The sequence below is a fragment of the Phragmites australis genome, chromosome 13 (assembly GCF_958298935.1).
Source record: "Phragmites australis chromosome 13, lpPhrAust1.1, whole genome shotgun sequence".
Lineage (NCBI taxonomy): Eukaryota > Viridiplantae > Streptophyta > Magnoliopsida > Poales > Poaceae > Phragmites > Phragmites australis.
In genome coordinates, this window is record NC_084933.1 from 13,277,682 (window position 1) to 13,299,919 (window position 22,238).

Below are 22,238 nucleotides of genomic sequence, written 5' to 3' on the forward strand. Positions count from 1 at the left end.
GTTGTGGAAGTCGCACGTGTAGGGCATGGGAGGAGAGAGGATGCGTGCGAGAGAGAAGAGAGAGATAGAGAGCGGAGAACGGGGAGTCGGTCAGGAGATCTTTCCCGGAGCAGAGTGGCGACCGGCGGTGCGCGAGCGTGAGGTGGAGGAGGGAGAAGACGACGCGAGCACGCGAGTGTGGGCTGGCCAGCGTAGGCGCGCGTGAGGGAGAGAAGCTGGTGGGCCACCTAGCTGGGCTACGCGTGGGAGGGAGGAGAGAAGGAGCTGGATCGAGCTAGCTGGGCCGAAAGAGAGAAGAGAGATGAATTCGGCCCGAGAAGAGGAAAAAGAATTAAATGGGATAAGGGTAAGGTTTAAATTCAAATTGAGGTATTTGAATTTAGATTTGATTTTGAATTTAGATCAACTTCATTTACAATATTTGATCTTTGGATCTCGAGACTTTTTGAAGATGATTTGAATCTAAGAATTTGAATTTAAATTAGATTTGAGCTGAACATAATCTAATAGTAGGGTTTGAAATTGAGAGAGATTCCATTTCAAACTACCACAAAAAGAACCATAAGAATCTCTACCAAAGTATATGAACCATCCTAATACAGGGATTACTTTCGAATTGACTCTTGTGCTATTTGGAACACTTATTCACCTTAGCACATATAATGTACATGAAGGTATATATATACATCCACATACTCATCTTCTTAACCTTAGTTAAATTAATTAATCTTAAAAAGTTTTAATTTGAAGTTAAATCTGTAACTAAATAAACATGTTCAACTCAAGATGTTACAACTTGCATGCACGACTGCGGGCTTAGAAGATAGCTGACAGTGGTAGCGGATGGAAATTTTTCACATCTGTATATGTGCTTTATTGTGATCGTTTATTTATATTAAGATTTATGCTGGAAAAGTAGTTTAAAACATTATAGGATAAATAAGAAAAATCAAGAAATAGATAAATACCAGGTATGAGATAAACATCTAAGATAAACTATATATATATATATATATATGCGCGGTTTTGCATTTCCTGTGGGCGGTAGGTAGTTTGACACGCCCCGTGCATGCTATCAGCACGTCGATGGCTGTATTGGAAGCTGTATCGTTCAGTAGTAGTGATCGATAGATATTGCAATCTTCTATATTAGCAGCTTCTATATATGATACTGCAATCAGAGTCTTCTCCATCGACAGTACCGCAGCTAGTGGGTTCGTGATCTCTGAAACCTTCGGCTGTGGGCACCCATGAATCAAAAGCAAAGTTAATGAATTATTTAGAAAGGAATCAAAAGCAAAGATAATGACTTACGTAGAAAGAATTCTGCACCATCGATGGGGATGTAGCTCAGATGGTAGAGCGCTCGCTTAGCATGCGAGAGGCACGGGGATCGATACCCCGCATCTCCATTTTGGAGCCCATTGTTTTTGTTGTCGTCTTTATTTCTTTGTGCTCATTATCTTTTTTTTATGAGGTATAAAGTATGTGGACACAGCTAATTAGCGCGCTAGGACGCCAACTCGCGAATCTCCCGACAGTCTGTTGCTCTTTCTTTTTTTAAGAAAAAAAATTTCCGTGTCTTTTTGTTTTTGAAAAAGTTCATACAAGAAAAGTTTTTCTCAAAAAGTTTTGCGAAAAAAGTTTGTACAAGAAAAGTTTTTAGAAAAAATTAACGACTAAAGTTTGCTTAGAAGTTTTAAGAAAAAATTTTTGAAAAAAATATATGAGCTTATGCTACACTAGTCCACATGTTGGCTACCCGTGAAAAAGTTTTTTTTAAAGATATGCCGATGAAGAAACAAGGCCGGCCCTACAATATTCCAGCTTAATGTTTTTGCACGATGATTAGCCTTCGAGTGTGGTCGGTGAACAGTATGCCTGCAACAACCACGGGCAAATCCACGGTGAGGATGGAGCGGACTCAAGCCCTTCCACCCCGAGTGCACTTGGAAATCCCTTCAATTTTTGAGGAATCCGCCACCGACAAAACTACTGCTGCTTCTCATGTGATCTGAGTTATGGTTACACCTTACATCCCTGATCGAGTGCAGTTCTTGTGTTTAGAAGGTTGCTGGTGTTTAGAACGAGTTATCCTCTACTATGTTTGACTTGTTCTGGTATTTGCCAATCGACTGTTGTATTTGAAGCTACACGATCAAAGGATTCTTCTTGCACGTCAATATAATGCAACAGCTTGCATTATCACTGTCGATCAGATCTGTAACTGTGTGCTTCCTAAATTTTTTGTTAAAAGATTTATAACTGTGTGTGTGGGTGTGGCTAAGACAAAAGGCATGCATGGACGTAAATTGCATGTTCTTGTTCCTGGTAATATCGTTTGTGTTCAGGTAATCCGTGCTTTTCACGGCTAGCTGTTTCATTTCAGGCTCTATCTAGCTAATCGCCAATGTTACATGACATCGATCTCTTGGCCGGCCAGAGACCAAATGTTTTCATACAACTTAAGGTCCAATGGAATCAATAACCATATGAATGCATGCGGTAGGAAATTAATTATATATATAACAAGACGTCGTTTCCGGAAAAAAAAAAAGTCGATACAATCTACAAGAGACGATGAAGGGATCCGGATGATGTATAGCAACGCCATTTAAGAACCCATGCCAACAACAACATCATCATTAGTGTTCCGCTACCCGTATAAAAGAAAATCATTAGTGTTCCGCTATTGTGATGTGCACTTGTGCGTGTCTTATTGTCTTCTCTGTTCTTTTTTCAAGGACACGACTACATCACGAGGGACCCTCCAAATAAGGTTAGGATATGTTTTTTTTAACTTTAAATTCTAAAACGCTATTTTAAAAATTGAAGCTAAAACAAATAATTAGATTATACAATCTGCTGTTTAAAACCTAGCTCTATTTTCTACCATAATCTACAAGCTCTCTTTCATTAACTTTTTACAGATTATGACTATAGAAAAAATAGAAATATCCTTATAAGTATCATGTAATTACCAACCAATGCCATTATTTTCTTCCCGAAATATTTTTTTCGTCCTGTTGTTTCCCGTCATCCTTGTCCCATCCTGAAACCGCACAAAAAAAGGGTCAACCGTCGCCACCACCGGGTGCTCCTATCGCTCGTGCTCAGTTTGTACTAACCCCGAGCGCATCTCAAAATCAGCGGAACCCCATCTAGTCACTGATGGCTACGACGACCGCGTAGGACGCTATCGAGCAGTTGCTCCACCTAAAGCTCGTGTTCCTCACCGTGGAGCTGCCCGCCTGCATCCTCGCCTTCGCCAGATACACCCCACCCATTAGCAATCATACTCTCAGCGGCACCTAGAGATCTCTTGCTCCATGACACCCTCTTCCGATCGATTAGTGGTTCAGAAAACAATAGCGATCAAATTGGTACAACCCTTGGTTCGTATGCTAGATAGGCGACTACCTGCAATGCTGGTATTGGTAGATTCTCTCTGCTATTTTTTCACCTATTCTAGGTTGATCTGGAGCTGCAATGGACTAGTAATAACCTAGTGAACCTGCAAGACAGGTTATGCCTTGTCTGCTTTGTAATCGAGCTTCGCTGATAGGCAAGTTTAACTTTAATAGGCCGCCTTATGGTTGTAGCCTCAGCTACCGGACAATCTATCTATTATGCTCAAAATATACAATGAAAAAAAAACGTTAAATAGACATAAATATATACTCAGAAAAACTCAAGGTATTACGGATATTACGTAACCAAAGCAAACATCTAACCCATCATAGAATCCAGGATGCCAAATAACTTTAGCTTTTTATAATTATTTTTTTAATCTATAATCTAAAAACTACTTTTCAAAATTCCAACTAAAACAAAGAGGTCATTAGCCTAAGAGCAGTTTAGATTCAACCCCCATGCACATCGTCTTCTTCTCTGTCAGTCCATGTCGACTGCAGCTTCTTAGCTTCCTCTTCCCCGTCGACCATAGCCCCCACCCTCGCGGCCTTCTAGCCTTCATGACCTCCAGCGTTGTTGTCATCCGCCGCACCACCAGCAGCCACCGCCTGCCTCCATCTCTAGGGGCCAGTGGCATCACATCACCCACACACACTACCGCCGCCACTCGAGCCTTGCCCTACCCTAACCTCACTGACCATCACACCCCGTTCGACCTCTACCACCGCGGCTGACGGTGCCTTGCTATTTTGCCTACCTCATCACCATCGTCAGACCGACCTTTCTCCTGGCTTTCTACAACCAGGGGAGAACCCTAACCCCACACTAATGCATCGTCTATGGGGCGGAGCGTGCATAGACGCGAGGCTCTCTACACGCGTTGGTAAAGCCTCGTGGGTTGGGGCTCTCTCGTTAGGCTAAACGCGAGGCCTCCTGTTTTGGTTTTCCCGTTTTTCAATAATCGATGACCCTGTCAGTTTCTATATCGTGCAGTGATTAAGGTCATCTCCAACAGGATCTGCAAATCTGAAAATTCCAGTGCTACAGTACTTTACGGTACGGTAGCACCGGAAATTCGTCTCCAACAGAGTCTGTATCCAGTGATACAGTACTGCTACAGTGTTAGGGATAGAGGATGCTGTAATAGTGATAAGGGATACTGTAATAGTATTTTGAGGATGAAAATTTAAGATAGCTGTTGGAGATGGTCTAAACATCACTAGCAGGTAGAGTCATGCATACATACATACGACACTCCTAGCCACCCGCGCGCGACATGTGGCCGTCTTCCACCCACCCTGCATCCCGTACGTCTCCTGTGCTTCTCTTACCTCTCCCATTCCTCCCCTCAAACACCTCCATCACCTTCGTGGCCCTCTTCAAAAAAAAGAAAACAGAAATTTGAACTCACAAATTGGTGAACGAAACTTCCAAATTCGTGAGGAATACTTTCGATTTGCATAAAAAAAAACTTTAGATTCATGAAGAGAACCTTGTATTCTCGCGACTAGCAACCTTGGATTCTCGTGAGCAAAACATTCAATTCATCGCCAAGAAACTATGGATTCGCGAGCAGAAACTTTGGATTCATAGGCAAAGACTTTGGATTGGAAAACAAAAACTTTTTATTCAATCAACAAAACTTTGGACTCCATGACCAAAATCTTTGGAATTGGCGAGTCGGCTGCAGGACGGAGGGCCGGAGGACGTGGCTCGCGATGCCGGGTGCGCGAATGCCTATGGCTGCGAGCGCGTAAGATGGGACGAAGCAGACGAAAGGGTGTGTTCGGGAGAAGACGAGGGAAGAAGGGGACCTCGCTAATGAGGATTAGATTTGCTCAGTTAGCAACGATAAAAATGCCACTCCCAAGCTATCCATAGCTATTTCTTGAAGGACGGACTACAAAAAATATACGATAAGAAATAACTTGCGAACATATAATGTATATATCTTTATTAGGAGAGTTTTATACGACGAATAGATAAATATAAGTATATGTACTGATGATACTATTTATCTCTAATACATATTTAATTATTTCTTATCTCTTGAATTTTAGGCCTAACTTATTTCTTATACAAGACACTGGCTTTCTCTTTTCTCATTCAATTACTTGTCATGTTAGATTTCATAACAAGCGACGACTGAACATTGGGAGTGACTTAGTTTTAGTTAACCAGTACTCCACATTTCCTCTTCCCTAACGAGCTAATTGAATTTTTTAAGTAGCGTTTCATTTATTTATCACTCTAGCATCATTAACTCATATAATCATATATTTTATTAATATAGGTGATACCATAATTAAACTTCCAATCTTTTCAGCGGCGAACCATGGATTTATTCCTCCCTAGCCCGGTCCGGCCATTCCTAAACCCCTAAGCTCGGGTTCCACGCCTCTCGCTCCCGCACCATGGCGACCACGCCCGAGGCGGCGGCGGCGGAGGGCGCGGCAATCCTCGACACGCTCGCCGACTTCACGTCGCGGGAGAACTGGGACAGATTCTTCGCGGTCCGCGGCGCCGGCGACAGCTTCGAGTGGTACGCGGAGTGGCCGCACCTCCAGGCCCCGCTCATCGACCTCCTCCGGGGCTGCGGCGCTGCGGAGGCGGAGATCCTGGTGCCCGGGTGCGGGAGCTCGGCGCTCTCGGAGCGGCTCTACGACTCGGGGTTCCGCCGCATCACTAACGTCGACTTCTCCCGCGTCGTCGTCGCCGACATGCTCCGCCGCCACGCACGCGCACGGCCCGAGATGAGGTGGCACGTCATAGACATGACCGACATGCAGGTACGGCCCGTGAAAAGCACCAGAAACTGCGATGCGGAGTATGGTTGGTTGGCGTGGAGCTTGTAGTTTTGGTTTATCGGTGACCGATTCGCGTGGGTAAGAATTTGGGGCATTGATGGTTCTGTAATTGGAGCCATGAAGTTTGTTTTAGTTGAAACTTGAAATGATTACATCTCTTGGAATTAGTGTTGTTTAGTTAGAATCGTGAACTTTGAACTTGCTGATGATGGTGTAGGTAGGATCATAGTTTCTGCTTTGCTCGATTGGACTTGATGGTGTAAGAGAACATGTCATTGGCCTCTGGATAAAATGCCAATGTATCGTTAAACTGAGTTCACTATCTAGTACCTAGCATGTGGTCTCGTGATCCTTGAGCTCAATGCTCTAGGCCGATTTGAGTAGGCAGTGCGGATAATTCAGCTATGTTTGATCAATTTGGAGTTTATGAATGAGTGTCAGTGTGAACTGTGAAATCTTGTAAATGAAAATAGTTTATTGTGACACTAAGGCAGCTTTGATTAGAAAAATACCATGTGTTTTAATTCGTGGCTTCTGCAGCGTGAATGATCAAACGAAAACCAAAAGAAAACATTTTGTTTGGTTGAGATTCTTAATAAACCTGGTACTATATCTACTGAGTTTTATCTGTGATACCTTTAATACTGGATGCTGAACTTTCTCACTGACAAATTTTCCTGTATTATTTCCTAAATTTCCTTGCCCTACCTATTTATAGTTTGTCCTTGCCCCATTCCATTAAGAATTGCCAGGTGCTCCTGAACTTAGTTCAATGCACTTTATCTCTCCAGCAATAGTTTACTGTCACCCTAAGGCAGTTGTGACAAGAAGGATACTATGGTTTTTAACTTATGGCTTCTGCAGTGCGATGGGTTAAACCAAAATAAAAGGAAAACATTTTGTTTGCTTGAGATTCTGAATGACCGTGGTACTACACACGCTGGGCTTTATTTGTAATTACCTCTTAAAATGGATGCTGAACGTCCTCCTTAACAATGTTTCCTGTATTATTTCCTAAATCTCTTTGTCTTACCTATTTATAGTTAGTTGTTGCCTCTTTCCGTTAAGAATTGTCAGGTGCTCCTAAACTTAGTTTAATGTCACATCCGGTTTTAAGACCAAACCGAATGTAAACTATATATATACTAGGATCAAAATACATATACGTAGTGACGTCATAAGCGAGTAGCAGACGCAATATCCATTATTACAATGTACTTTATTACATCAATAACCCAAAGGGTCTAAGAGCAGATTACAAAGCAGCGGAAATTAAACTCAGCACGAAACCTAATCTCCACGGGAAGTCGACCGAAAAGCCGCCTGCCTAGAACTCAGCTCCATCTTCAGGAAAGTCCTCGTAGTCTTCAGCTTCTAAGCCGTGACATGATTATGGAGGAGAGCGCAAGCGTGAGTACATAGAATACTCAACAAGTGTGGGAAAAACTATGATATGGAGGCCAAAAATCAAGATAGGCTTAACTAAAAAGGTTTATTGGTATAAATGCTATTTTATTTGTAAACAGTTGTAAAGGCGAATTACTTCTATGTGATTAATTTCTCTAAGGCAAGAGCCAAGGTTCCCACCACCTTGCTCCACAACCGAGGTTCCATCCACCTCTAAACAAAGCTAACTGGAATCACAGTTCCCACCACTATGATCCACCAATTCCAACCCAAGTCTAACCTGAAGAACCACCCAACTAATCATGTGAGGAGTTCATGCTGCTCATAACCGTGAGCACGGCTGAATATTCAGTTTTCACTCTGCAGAGGTCGTACACTTTACCCACAAGACGTGTCCTCCTTTTTGCCCATGTCGATCAAACACTTACACACTTCCGAGGTGTGCGGCCAGGATTCCACTGCAAAGCCTTTCTGACGCTTCTCTCAGCACGTGATGACCCGCTGAGGTTTCACCGTCGTACATACATGGAGTACACTCTCCACCCCAAAAGCCCCCTCTTGCATCTTACGGTTCTAGGAAGTACACCCTTCCATCTCCGTACCACCAAGTGATCATCATAATGCTGAGAGAAAAATGAATTACTGGGCTAGGTCCGTCCCATACCGAGCTTGTGGTTGTACTGTTTTCATGGGTGGTCGTTCCACGAACCGGTCCTTAATATGGTCTGGGCAAGACCGCCATCAACCCATCAACAGGGTAATAACCAAATATCTGAAAGCCTACAATTCTGCCTGGAACACATCCACAGGCCAACCAACATGCCAACTTGCCCAAATCCTGCTATCTTAGACTAAGCACTTTTACCAAGGTTCATTAATATCAACATAATTCGGCTATACTATCCATGAGTAAGCATCACTAAGCACATTCTACCCAACATGAAAAACCCATCTGCGGTTACAAGGAAGATTGAGGAAAAACTAGTAAACCCTAACAATGGGATATCATGTTGACGAGCATGCAATTTGTAAATCAAAACTTTATAAAAGTAGGCGCAAAATGTTCAAGGACACTTGCCTTCTCCGATGAGTTGCTCGAAATCTCCGAAGTCTTGATCCTGGACGTTGTCGAACGCTTCCGGAACAAACTCCTCTACAAGCGAGCAAACAAGCACCACTAAGAACAGACACTAAACAAAGCAAACACATAAAACGAACACTGGAACAAGCTAGGGCACAAAAACAGGAAGATTTGGGCGCAAGAACCGCCCAAATCGGAGCAACGAAACAAAAACTACGGCCAAACGAAATTCTATACGACTAAAAACGACAAAAACTATTTTCTAGAATTAAACCTAATTTTGAAAGGCCTAAAACATTTATTTATAATTTTGTAGAATTATTTTATAGCATAGAAATGATTAAAACAATTTTATGGAATTTATTTGCATTTTTCTGGAAATAAACTAATTTTTATATGCATAACAACAAATTTAAAGCATTTACCCTATTAAAGAATTCATTTCTAATCATTATCATAATTAATCAATATTTTCTAAACCACTCTCCAAATTATAAATTTATTCTAATATTTTCACTAATTTTTAGATTAGAAAATCATTAAATAATAATTTACAGAATTAAAAACAAAGCTAAAAAATTTATAAATATTTATCTAAACTATTATCTATTTTTCTGGAATTTTTCTAATAAAGAAAACCTATTTTCGGAATATTCAGATTATCGCGAATTATTTTCTAACGGGAAAAATCAAATTATTGCGCAATCGCTGACGTCACTGCTGACTAGGCTGCTGATTTGGCTAAAAACGCTGACTGGGCTAGCCACGTTGGACACGGACGCACACGTGGCTGCTGACTAGGCTAGGCTGACTCGGCGCGAGTTTCATTAAATCGGAGTTGTTGATCTCGGATCGGACGGCTGAGATTAACCAACGCAAAGGGGTACGCTACATCTAATCTACGCCGCAGTACGAAGATCCAACAGTCGAGAAGGCGCCTACCTCTTCTCCGACGTGACGGTGACGGAGATGATGGCTTGGGCGACGGAGGATGGCCGGAGACGGCGGAGATGGCGCTGCGGTGGTTGGACGACGTCGACGAGCGGCGGAAAAGGAAGCAGAGGGTGCGGCGACTCCGTTTGACGGCTTATCGGGCGTCGGGGAAGACTAGGAAGGCTCGGTGACGCGGGGCTTCAACGGCGAGCTTCGGCGGCCTTCGGAGCTGAGAGTGAAGGTCAGAGCTTGACGGCGAACGGTCGGGAACGTCTACGGGCGGACGGAGAGCACCAGCGAAGGCTCGGACGGTGTCGGGAAAGCTCTGCGCGACTCGGCGACGGCGACGGGGTCCAGAAAAGGGTTCGGCGACGGTGCTAGGGCTCACGGCTTGAGGAAACTTGATGAGGATTGCGAAATTGGGCGCGGTGGAAGGTGAGGATGCTCGGCCAAGGAACCAATTGAGGTTTTATAGAGAGGAGAGGGGGATTTGAACCGATCGGCAGCGTTTGAAGCAGGCGGATGGAAAATTGGTTTGGTTTCCTTGATTTTGTCCACTTTCCATCACTGGAGCGATTGCCTCTTCAATGCAGATCGGTTTTCAAACAATCGTGGCCTCCTTCCATTACTATCGTGCGGGATTGAAGGAAATTCATATGGCAGCGGCTGAGGAGAAGGAAACGGCGGGGAGGAGGAAACAGTTGATGGCCAGACCCCACACCACACACAGAGAGAGAGAGAGAGAGAGAGAGGGGAGGAGAGGATCGGGCGGCACATTTAATGCGCTTGAAATCACTCCAGTGATTCTGTAATACTCATTTCTTATCACAATTACCTGACATCGAATTTGCAGGTAAGTCATTGATTCCATATCTGCCAGTTTTTTACGCAGTATCTCTCCAGCATGTTGTAATAAACATTTCTTGTCGGAACTAATTGACATACCAAAATGCCAGCTTGCACATCGGTCATTTGGTGTCATACCTGGCAGTTTTTTATTCTTTATAACTCCAGCAATTCTGTAATACATATTTCTTATCAAAACTACCTGACAACTGACATACGAAATTACCAGTTTGCAGATGGATCATTCGATGCTATATTTGATAAGGGAGGATTGGATGCTCTTATGGAGCCAGAGGCTGGGACAAAACTGGGGATGAAATATCTGGCTGAAGTATGTCGGTGAAGTTATGTTGAAATTTAAATTCTACTGTTTAGTTGTTGTAATGGATGTATCCAGTGGACCTGATGGAAATGTTATTCTCTTCATGATATCTCTGACTAACAGGCATATTTTGCAGGCCAAGAGAGTTCTAAAATCAGGAGGGAAGTTTGTGTGCCTTACCCTTGCAGAATCCCATGTTTTAGGTTGATTTCTGTCAATTATCACCTTTTCTTTACCTTTCTGCATTTAGTTTTCCTTGGCTTCTTATACGTCTTCCTGATTTTAAGCTTTGAATTTTTTTTAGATGGTTCCAAAATTTTCATTCACTTTCTCTGTTCTTCTGTAAGTGATTTTATTGAGTTTTTTTTTCTTCTCAATAGTCATGAGACAACTCTGACCATCAATTTTTACATGTTAGTTTAAATCCGAAGGTTGTAAGATTACGGACCATTGTTAACTACAAATCTATGTTTTTGCGCATCCAACTGAGATTCTTTCACAGATATTGGAGATAATTTTTTTTAATTAAGTTAGGCTACATGGATACTAAAAACACAAATAGTAATATAATTGAAGGGCTATTTTCCTATTTGATTAACCAATTAATATCGAATGTTGACTTACAATGTTTTCCCCTTTTCCCAACTTGCAGCTGTACTTATGTCTGAGTTCAGATTTGGATGGGATATGAGTATTCAAGCTATAGCTTGTGAACCCTCTACAAAATCTGCCTACCAGACCTTCATGGTGGTCATGGTAAAAGGGAAGATCGGTGCAGTACAAACAATAAACTCATTATTGGATCAATCTGCTGAATACTGTAACATGAAACAGGTACTATTATATTCTTCTGATAAACTGTATGAAAAATCAATGATTAAATTCCTCTCAAAATACTTATTCATCTCATCACTTCTATCTTGTGTGTGTCAGTGCTGCAGGCAAATGCTGCGATTCGTGCTCTTGGAAATGAGAACATTATCCGGCAGTGATACTCTTCTGGTGTTGATGTGCTCCTCTCATTGCGAGATCTTCAGCTAGGAGCTATAGGAGATCCGAAGGTGATCGTACCAGGACGAAGGAGGCAATTCATTCTTGGTGAATAGGGAAGTTCACTCTATTGCTACAAGGCAGTTTTATTGGACACGAAGAAGCATACCGAAACATTTGTATACCACTGTGGAGTTTTTATTGTGCCTAAGGTCTGTTATATGTTGTCAATTTTTTAAGTATTTGTGTAGTGGTGGTTGTTTGTTGGAGGGAGGAGAGGAGGGGGATGGCTTTGGTGAGCGGTGGCTAGAGTTTTGAGCGCAAGGAGCCGGTGGCATGAGAGAGAGAGAGGGGGCAAGGGTCGGCTAGACGCAAGAAGGGTTTTCCTTCTAATTCTTATTTATCTCTTTATTGATGATCTGCCTCTCTTTATATAGAGAGACTAGTTTGATCTCTAAGTAATCTATTACAATTTGGAAGGTTCTGGAGAACCCTAACCTACTTAACGGTCAAGAAAAGGTGTGGACCCAGTCGCTGCTACAGTACACGTGGTACTGTTCATAGGCGTGAACAGTATCCACAAGTGGTCTTTTGGGCCGGCCGGTCTTATTGGGCCATGGACTGGATCTTGACCCATGACATCTGTCCCTCCTCCCATTCACTTGCAGCTCGTCCTTGAGCTGCTAATTGGGAAAGCTCCACATGCTGCAAGGTGGGGGCTATGGTTGAAGCTCGAGGAAGCCTCATATTAAAGAACGAGTTCTGCTCCCATGCGACTCTCTGGCGTGACGAGGCAGGGCCGGAGATGGTTGATGAAGAACTCCATTCGCCTTGTGTTGATGATGATGTCGGTGGCCTGGGGTCGAAGGAGCACGTAGATGATTGCATCGTCATTGATGTAGGTGAAAGAGGTAGACTCGGCGATGAGCGTGATGAAGACATGGATCATGAGGACGTCGTATTTTGTGCTAGAGATGTCATTAAAATCCACGTACATCATTGTTGTGTCCATTGTTGAATTCCTACAAGACAGAGTTAATGTGTACCTTGTGGATGTTGATATCTGTCATGTACTAGAAGTCCATCAAATGCTAGGCAAGGGAATTGGAGATCATACATGCAACACACGATCCTTCTGGTTCCCATGGAAACGAGGCAAGCAGGTAGGCGATGAGGACCATCCTAAGAGCGGTGAATGTCCTGAAGACGAAGGATGGTGCGTTGCTAACCATCTGGATGATGAAGGTCTGGAATTGTATGTTGCACCCCCTATGAAGGCGATCCTCATGGTCACCTGACATGTCACACAATGCGGGGTCGTTGTCGTTGGAGTTGCCGTTGACGAAGGTAAAGTCCATGCAATTCTGGTCTCCTGCTGCATCATGATTGCTAATGGGGACGCCAACCAACTTGTCGGCTGTAGATGTGGCAAATAGTCATGTCGTGAATAACGAGGCGTTGGTGAAACCACTCGGATTTGTCCCTTGAAGATCTGCTACGCGCTCCTCCTGAGCACTGTCATCGACCGTGACAAGGCCTCCTTCCTTGGGCACAACGTTGAGGGTAGCAGGTGTAGCGTCGGAACCTATTGTGAGGAAGCCATTGATGGAGCATGTCACCTGGATGTTGATGGCTGGTGTTGAGTGGGGTGCGTAGCCTTGTCAAGCGTGGAGAGTCGGTGTAGAACGCTCAAAGATTAAGTTGTCAACAATAGGATGAGCGTGGTCATTGATCTTGGTCGACTGCAGTAGAAGAGGAGAGTCGATCGACCCAACACAAAGGACATGTTGTCCTTACCAGGGGAAAAGCATGCTGGAGGACACTCGATGCTGTTGGGCTGGTGCTTGGTTGCTCCGCCGTTGTTGAGGTATAAGTGGCGGTGTCGTGGAGCATGGAAATAGTTGCGACCATGGAGCCTTCTCTCGCCATCGAAGGCAAGGTAGTTGGGGAGGGATACCGCACGTAGTCGTTGTAGAAGGATGCGAACGACGACATACAGGATATAGCGAACCTGAGGGTGCAGAGGACTCGTCGTTGAGGGAGATGGGCGACGAGCGAAGGCGAGTGGTTGCTGTCGAGGAGGTGGAGGTGACAGCCTGAGAATTGACCTAGCCACTTGGGGTGGAGGTTGGATTAGGCGGCCGGTCCGCGCCACTGGGTACGGAAGTTGTCGTCGGATCAACGTCACTGTAGGGTCGTTTGGTGCTGAGCTCGAAGGTTTCCCACCGAAGGACTTGCAGATCGGTGGTGGTTTAGTGGCATCAAACACCCTGGAGCCTCCTGCCCTGAGCGTGAACTCCAGATCAGCCGTGGGTGGCGAACAAGAGTCTGCGGTTGCTGAAGTGTCAGGAGCCTCGGTCCTAATAAAGGTGCTGGTGACCGCCGCATCATTCGGTCCACCAAGATCAATCGGCTGTGCAATGGTTTGGTTGCCGGAGTATGCAGGAATGCGGCAGGTGACAACGAAGTAATCCTCGCAACTTGAAGCGGATGTTGGAGTAGCGATGCCCGGCTTGGTGTTGACGAAGTCATGGTTGCTGGAGGAATTGGTAGCTCCCAGCGTCATAACATTGTAGACTGTTGCGACTGGACCTTTGGGGTCGGCATTTGGAGATGCTCTAGGGCCTCCTGCCCCAGGCGTGATCTCCAAGTCGGTGGCAGGTGGCAAACGAGAGTTCGCCGCGACTGCTGAAGTGGCATAAGCCTCAGTGAGGGTCTCTGTGATCGCGGACACCACAAAATCCTGTGTAGCGGCCATGTGTTCCTCCTGAACACTAGGAGCTGTCATAATAACAGGTTCTGCGGAAAGGAAGTCTTCGGTCATATCCTTCACAGATTCTGGAGAAGCAGAGATGAGATGACGTCGTGCGTGTCGGAGAAGATGTCGTGGAGGACAACGTCGATGCCGGCGGAGGAGTTGTCGTCGTGCACACCTAGGGAGACATGGGCAGCACCGCTTGGCGTCGAGATAAGGTGGAAGACCGGTGTAGAGGGAACACCGATGTTCGATGTGTAGGTGATGTTGCAGGAGTGTTTATCTGCCGATGGTAGTCGAGAAGCTTTGTTCGTGACCTCCGATGAAGCTGTTGATGACGGGATGATGGCATCTGGCAGGATGACGGTTGTCGGTGGTGATGTTGGTACAGGCATCTGAGGCTCGCGTCGTTGTGTTAGGGGGCACGAAATCTCAAGCGTCTCATTTGAATTCTGTGGAGTGGCGAAGATGGTGAACAACTCATTAACACATTGTCGGCATTCGTGGTGAAATTTCTCAAGTTGCTTGTAAATATCCGCTCGTGAGGGCGCATGATCGGATCCGAATGGAGCACAAAGATTGGAGGAAATTGGAGCGCCATGGGGTACTGTTCACGAGTGGAACAGCGGAAAGGGTACTGTTCACCCGACGAACAGTACCTTGGGCACTGTTCATATGAGGACCAGGCCTGCGGTTGTCGTTGTCGAGGTCGATGCAATCTGTCCTGATCGCATCTACATATGTAGATATTGAGTTGAATGCAGAATCGATCCCTCTGACGAAATCCATGACGTCAGAGTGGTCTCTGATACCAGATATAGTGATGGTTGTTTATTGGAGGGAGGAGAGGAGGGGGATGGCGACCACGGACGTCGCCAACTGCTATGGTGAGCGGCGGCTAGGGTTTTGAGCGTAAGGAGCCGGCGGCGTGAGAGAGAGAGAGGGCGAGGGTCGACCGGGCGCTAGGCGGCTAGACGCAAAAAGAAGGATTTTCCTTCTAATTCTTGCTTATCTCTTTATTGATGATTTACCTCTCTTTATATAGAGAGGCTAACTTGACCCTAAGTAATCTATTATAATTCGAAAAGCTCTGGAAAACCCTAATCTACTTAACGGTCAAGAAATGGCACGTACCCGACCGATGCTACAGTACATGCGGTGCTGCTCACGGGGCATGAATAGTATCCATGAGTGGGCTTTTGGGCCAACCGGCCGGTCTTATTGGGCCATGGGCTCGATCTTGACCCATGACAATTTACTATTAGTTTTTTTAACTGAATTACCTGCCGATCTATTCCTTGATCAGAGAATAAAGTGCCTAAGGTCTGTCTTGCAAGAAACAAGTGAAATAAGCAGATACATTATCATGGGGAAACATGCTTGAAAATCTAGCCACACTAGAGAGGAAATAGTAAACTATGTTGATTTTTCTTTTCCTTTTTTTTGGGGGGGGGGAGGTGGGGGTCCATTTCCATCTTCTGCATCCCTTTTGTTTGTTTCAATGGAAACCTTCAACCTATGCATTTTACACCAATTTCAATATAAATGTGACCTTAATTAATATCCTAGTACTGCAAAGACATGCTAGTTGCCTGAAAATATGACGAAATGGCAATACTTGACAATGCAAACGCCAAGGCACTTTAAACCACATATAATATGTACAAAGCTGGGACCTGGCCTGCCATACCATTCTGTTTCCTTCTATAGCGTGATTTACAATTTCACCTCTTATGGAAGTAATTACTTGGGCGAAGAAAGGAATTCTCATGCAAATATGTCAAGTTGACCAAGTCAAACTCCATTGTGCATGTGATGTGGATGCTCTCACCATTAGAGGTCTTTGTGGAAAAAGAGAAGGCTCAGGAGGCAGGACGAGTAGATGGTGTTTGCTTGTGAATTTTGACAGAAGTTTGGATCCTGGAACAGTAACAGGAATGCGGAACAATAAGCATCAAGGATAAGCAGTGATAAATGGGCTACCTCACAAAGTCATCTTCTTTGTAGAAGAAAGGACTTCCCTGCTTGAGGACGGATTCTCTCCAGCCTGGGGGAGGATGATGCAGCAGAATCAAAGATGGCATATCCGAGAGGCTGAACTAGATTAGCTGTGTTTTATTGATCAAACTAACATCACAAACTGCTTGATTAAATGCAAAACTGTTGGAGCTACAAATGAGATATAGTGATTTGTAAATTGTTTTGCACTATTAGTTATAGGTATTATCAGGGTTTGAGACCTCTTAGGAGTTGATTGGCAAGGAAAGAAGCTGGTGGATATGTATTATATCTGCTGTTCATTGTTTATCTAAGACTTGTAATTTAACTCGATATAATAGGAATATTTATATTTGAAAATCCTTAAGCAACCCTACTTTCTAATACAAAATCCTTAGCAACCACCAAGCTTTGGATTTGAAGTGAATGGATGAGATTAAACTTAATTGGGTGGATTTACTTAGTAAATCTAGGCGACTAACACCTGTGTTATTAGAGCATATTTATCTCACTATTTTTCTTTTATGCCAATGGGGAATCGGTGTTAACGCTCCCTGTTTGGTTGATCCCTAATATTAGTCCGTGGCTGTGCCTAATGTTTATTTTTGATAAATTTTAGTTTCCTTATTAGGAATAAGATTTCATACTTTATCTCTCTAATGAAACCTATAAATATGTTGCCATGTATGTATCGATTGTTAGCAAATCTATTTTATCTTGCCAAAAGGGGGGGGGGGGGGGGAATCGTGGTGACAGTGCATGTCAGCATGTGCCTCTATTATTCCCAAGATTGTATCTTACCTAGTGTTTTAGTTTGTAAGTCTTTGTTATTCCTCATTCTTTTTGCTCTATTCTCCCAATTATGGCTTTTGGAGTTTCCGCTGCATCATAATGAAAGAGTTTCTGTGTGGGACATTGGTTGGCTGATCTTCCTGGCTAGGCTTGTTATCATAACCTGAATAGCCTCCGGTGGATTTGTCTTGAGTCTTTTTGGATTTTCTCTATTAAGTTAGGGAAAAACTCATAGTCCATCTGTTCCACTCAATAGCTAAAGAATAATTTGGTTTCAGGCTCGAGCTCAGGAATGGTTATTTGCTTCAGGAGAAGGGCAATGGCATGTCGTTGAAAGTGCAAAGGCTGCACGTCTGATTATGGTACAATTACTATAAGTGCAAACCTAGTGTTTTTATTACTTTGATATTTAGGATTATGTGACTGGACTGCATTTCAACTGCTCATATTTGTGTTATGCTAGGTATTCTTGGATAGCAGACATACAATTGTTGACATGGATGTTATCAAGGTGACATTTTTGTGATTACATAGTGAGATTGCCAAAGGCTCCTATTATAATATATGCCCTATCCTAATATTATTGTTTTTTTGCTGTTCCCAGAAGGATTTATCTCCCCTTGTTAAGGATCTAGAACCTGGTAATCATGAAGAGGAGTTCCCTATATCGTATGTGTCAATGCTTTCTAGTTGGACTTGCATCAACATTTCTTGCTAAAAGTGGGTACTTGCAGTATTCAGAAGATAATGATAAGAAACCAAACTATAAACCAAAACTTACAAGTTTGTACATTGGGCAAATAATGGTTTTATCATTAGCCTACGACTATATGAAGGTTTTAAAGTCGGTCAGGATTAACGCTTTATGTGGTTTGGATAGAAGTACACTGACGCCAAATAAGTTTGATTTGTTGATATTTTGCTTCTAACCCTTTTTTAGGAAAGATTTCTAGTACAGTCCACGCCTGGTGCCCCTGGTTCTATTGCTTACATTTGACCCCCCTTTTTTGGTCAAACATGTCCAATCTAAATCCCATAGGCTAATTTTTTGTCGTATTTGTTGCTGTTCAGAAAATAGTGTTGTGTTAATGGAGTTTTGCCCATGTCATTTTTCCTCAAATCTGGATTTCAACACCACATTTCCTTCTTAAATTGTGAAAAGTGAAAACTTGTGTATTCTCAGCAATAGGAGTCATAATTTTCCTAGGTGTATACTATTGAATAATGTGAAAATTGGTCGTATGCAGCCTACCATGTACACGATCACTATTAAGATATTTAAAGGTAACAATATTGTATTGATGATAAATAAGCTTTCATGATCATTTTATGCGAACATCACGCGAAGTACATAGGCACTATTAATTAGATTTTAAAGGTGCGGAATTGTACATTGATGCTAAATAGATATGTGCTATCTTTTTATGTGAACTTTAAAGAAAGAAGCTAGGAGAGACAATACAAGAAGGGTAAGTAAACCATTGTAGCATTACCATAGAAGAAATAAATATTTATGGTAAAAAAGACATGAAAATAAGGGAAGCACATACAGCCCCTCGTAACACCATGGGGGCCTTTAGAAACAACTACATTTTTTTATTAATAAAGCATGATGGATGTTCTTGTTTCTTGTAGTTTGGAGTACTGTTTCTGTCATACCTCCTCTGGGAAATCAGATTTAGGAGCTGATTAATCCAAAGTATGCAAATGATGAGCCTTGGTGATAATTCAGATATCTGGTTTAACTAAGCTTGTGATCTCCCTATTTTTCTGTTGTGTCCAGTGTTAGTAATACGGAACTGTGTTTTTCTAGCATTGAGCTTCATTACATTTCCCCACTTTCCCCACGTTAGGTGCATATGGGGGATGGAATCAAATTCGTTGAAGACATTGCTGCTGCCAATCATGGTACTACAGCCCATTCTGCATCAAATTGCAGTGAGAACAGTGCTATCAAAATTCTCATCATCGATGTCGACTCATCTGATCTAAGGTATTGTCTTTCCATGTCTTCCCTCGAGCATTCTATTATCATTCTTTTTACCAAACAGTTTCTTCTCAATATACTCTGATTTGAAGCCTATGGTTGTTCCCACTATCCCACAGCTCTGGGTTGTCTTGCCCGCCAGTGAACTTTGTCGAAGAATCTTTCCTTCTGTCAGCAAAACAGTTCCTTTCAGAAGGTGGTCTTTTTATCATCGATTTAGTCTCGCGATCATATTCAGTCCGGGAAAATGGTTGTTCCACGACTGAAAGCAGTAAGATGCGTGACACCCTTATCTTTTCCACTGCATAGTGTACCTCAGATTTCCAGGTACAGCTATTTAGCTGTAACAACTTTCTTTTGTAGGTCTTTGAACACCTGTACTCACTACAACTTGAAGAAGATGTAAACGAGGTTCTATTTGCATCCCCAAGCGAAAGATACCTGGAAATCAATCACCTTGACACAGCAGTAACCAAACTGAAGGATTTGCTGAAATTTCCAGTGGATGTAGAATCGGATATGAAGAGGTTGCAAAGGCTCAGTAATAGGGTTTGTTTGGTAAAGTTTTTAAAGTAGCTTTTCGGTTAGAATTAATAGGAGTTCTGCTAAACAGTAGCTTTCAGCTTTTAATTCTCTGAGTGAAATCTGTGGGACTGATTTTTTAAAATGAACTACAGAATCGCTTCCTCTGTAGAGTTATTGAGAATTACTTTCAGTTAAAACTCTCCACAGAAAATTTAAATCAGAGAAAGTTTTACCAAACATATCCATAATCTCATCTCATGCCTTGCCAACTTTGTATGGGTAAAACAGTGTGCATCCGTACAGAGTAACAACAGGTGAGTGCAGAAAATAGAATGTGCATCATGACTGATTTCTGTTGGTTGACATTTTTTGGCAAATCTATGAAGGTTGATTTCTCTAGAAGCCCAGAGTTGAGTCTACTTGTCTATCTGCTTTGCCTCATCCATCTCACTGCGACTAACTCTCCACTGGAGCAATGCCAGTCAGCACCCTACGCTGAGCTGTCTACCACGATCACTGCACTCGCAAGTACCGTACCATCATACGTTCAGCAGCAGCTCTTGCCAACCACCACCAGCATTGCTTTGACCGATTTATGATAACATAAATATGAGGGAAGGAGCCCGAATTTTAGGATTAATCGGAACCTTTTGAAAAATACAGGTGGTGTGGCAATTATTTCATATGAATTGTGGTACTAGTTCGCTTTTAGTTTTTTTTTAAAGAGGCTAGCTCGCGTTTTTAGGGATGACTCTGTCAATGATATCAAGATCATTTTCGTCACGAACTTTAGGTCGAGATAGATCGAGGCTATATATCTTTACAATCCCAAACTTTTTTTCTTATTCTCCTCATAGCCTCAAGAAGGAATTGATACTTAGTACCCTCTGCATCAACGTCACAATATCCATGAAAACTATGACATTATTATTACTATTTTTTATTCTCGTCTGGTAGTACACATCATAGCTGTAAAGAAAATTAGGCTGAAGATGTTAATATATATCTGTGTACACCGTACGTGCATATCATAATCAAGTGCTCAAGTGGCGTGCGTGAACCAGTGAAGACTTCTTCTTCCTATCCCCCACCCGTTCTTTTCAATCGTTGCCATCTTCATGTTGCAGCTGGCATTCGGACCTTGGCTTAGAAAATAATATCCATGGATTTCGTATAAGATGATCCCCACGAATGTACTCACATTCATTGGTTGCTTTAAAAAAAAGAGAAATACTTTTGTCAGATTCGGATGGTGAACACTGAATAATATATAGGTACATAATCCAGTGCATATTACCTACCACTGATCCTGTGATGGTTTTCTCCTAAAACAAATTATTATACAAAAGGGGACCTGTGTCATAATCAAATCAGCCTATCATAATCCGTACAGGACAAGGACGTGAACCTTTTCAATTATTTGGTTCCTTTTATTTATTTATTTTGAAGATTTGATTGAAGCAGGAAGATGAGAAGATTGATCTGACAACGAAAAAACACCATTTGCAACCATTTCTTGGACTTGTTAGTTGTTTGTACCAAATCAAGAGTAGTGAAATTAGGGGATGGTTACAGAGTTGCAGCTCTGATGTAAGCAATATTGCAACGGACTAAACAAACCATAAATGCCATGCCATGGTCAGTTTGACTATCTTGAAATAGTCAAACAATAAAGGACAGGAACCACAGCATAATATGAACATTGGACTTTAGTCTCGTGACCTGACGACGGAAAGAAAACAGATTCTTGGAAAGAAGTCTCCTGCGCAATAACATGCTATCAAGGTTTTTTTTTTTTTGCCAAAGGTCACTGGAGTTATATGACGCTAGTAATTATACTCTGTATGTAGCATGCCGATAAGGTAGCATCCTCGTAGGACTTGCTTCTATTTGCATGAGATTTGGGATTATCTAGTGTAACTCTTGTTCATAAGCGCCCCTAAATATTTAAGCTCCGTTGATAGAGTTTTTTCTGATTTAAATTCTCTACTGGGAGTGATTATCTGGAGGAATTGATTCTGTGGCTAAAAGTGATTCTCTAAAATAAAATATATGGAGGAAGTGATTTTTTGCGGGAAGTGAATCAGGGGAACCTGTTTTTTTCAGCTCCCCAACTTTTAGTCATTTCAGAGAATCACTCAGGGAGCTAAAAACTAAAAACTGCTGTTTGACAGAGCTCTCCTGATTTTAGCCGGGAAGCTGCTCCGGAAGTTCTGCCAAACAGAACCTTAGTGCTACGCGATTGGCCGTGAAGCATGAATAGCCATGTTATGACCTGAGAGAACGTGAAAGCAATAGAGGGTACGTGAAAGCAAGTTAATTAGTAGGAATCATGTTTCAAAGCAAGCACTTGTCGCGTCATGGAAAACCATCTATACTGG

General features: G+C 42.7%; 1 non-coding gene and 1 pseudogene across 1 annotated transcript; both read left to right on the forward strand.

Moving 5' to 3' along the window:
* Positions 1–1,339: 1,339 nt before the first annotated feature.
* TRNAA-AGC (transfer RNA alanine (anticodon AGC)) lies at positions 1,340–1,412 on the forward strand. The gene has a single exon. It is a non-coding gene; the product is annotated as a tRNA-Ala (tRNA).
* Positions 1,413–5,758: 4,346 nt separating this feature from the next.
* LOC133889375 (uncharacterized) lies at positions 5,759–19,790 on the forward strand (annotated as a pseudogene).
* Positions 19,791–22,238: the final 2,448 nt, after the last annotated feature.